Genomic DNA, 1,421 nt, shown 5'->3' with positions numbered 1-1,421 from the left:
AGATGCGATAGCCGGTAGTAGAGTGTGTGACCTCCTAGCTCCGGGAGAGAGCAGATGGGATGCTGATCAGATCCACCGTCGGTTCGGTGATGCCCTAGTAGAGACGATATTGGCGACCCCCTACCCTTGCAGGGGATGGTGGATACGAGGATATGGAGCCCGATAGGAAGGGCGGGAGCTACAGTTGGTGATCTCCAGGCTGTGTTGGACCCAGGGCCCACTCGTCAGTTGGAGGGCTGCTGGATCTGGCGGTTGCGAGTCCATCCACGGGTTGCCCTCTTCCTGTGGAGGGTAGCATGGGGTATCTTACTCGCTAGAGGAGTCTTGGCTCGGAGAGAGATTAGCATACCGGCCGATTGTGAGGGATGCCTGGGGGAGGAGGAGACTATCAGCCATGTGTTGTTTACTTGTCCGCGAGCAACTTTGGTCTGGGGCTTCGCCTTGGGCCACCGACAGAGCTTCACTTCTTCAGAGTTGTTTTTGAGCCAGGTAAAAGATACAGCTCAGCATCCTGGCGGGGCAGAGAGGGGAGTGGTATGGGCATATGTGGCATATCATATATGGTTGGACAGGAATGCGAGGATTTTTGATGGCAAAGGTTTCTACCCGAGATCAGTGGCTACCAAAGCACTCGCTCATGCAGCTGAACTAGTTAGCTCTGTAGCTCAGCGTTCACCTAGAGGAGATAGGGACTTCTGGGGTTCCTCTTTAGCTTCCACAGCACCGAGGTACATGATGATACCGATGGTATCCTGGGAGCCTCCACCCCTTAATTTTCTTAAGGTAAATTTTGATGGTAGTGTCTTAGAGGGCGGTAGCAGATGTGGAGTAGCTTTTATAATTAGAGATCAGGACTCCAGGATGATTGCTGTCGGTGGTCGGCGCATTTTTGATGAGTCAGTCCCAGTGGTGGAGCTGTATGCGGCATGGGAGGGCCTTGTCCATGCTAGAGTGTATCTAGGTGCGAGGCGAATCTTCCTTGAGGATGATTCGGCTATAGTGATCGATTGGATTCAGAGCGGACGAGTTAGGACAGATCTGCATCCTCTGATCCATGACATTTGTCGTCTGCTGGAGGAGTGCGATTCTTTTAGTGCTATGCATGTCTTTGGGGAGGCGAACAATGTAGCGAACTGGGTCGCTTCCTTCGCAGCACACCACATGGGCGCCTTCACATGGGAGGCATCGAAGCATGTGCCATTGGCACTAGAGCATATTCTACACTGTGACCATTCAGGACGTCATTACGGCTGTATGTAGTGAGACGCCATTACACCCAAAAAAAAAAAAAAAAAAAAAAAAAAAGACACGTAAAGGTAAGATAATTTTAACATCCTTTTGAAGTACCGTACAAAGATGGGAGGCATTTTACGCAGCGTAAGGAGCAAGACAAAGCTTTGAGTACCATATGGTCTATATAT

The sequence above is a fragment of the Phoenix dactylifera genome, chromosome 9 (genome assembly GCF_051530095.1).
Source record: "Phoenix dactylifera cultivar Ajwa chromosome 9, Ajwa_hap1_PhDact_Kaust_v1.1, whole genome shotgun sequence".
NCBI lineage: Eukaryota > Viridiplantae > Streptophyta > Magnoliopsida > Arecales > Arecaceae > Phoenix > Phoenix dactylifera.
The sequence above is the reverse complement of the archived record's forward strand: the minus strand, read 5'-3'. Positions refer to the sequence as shown.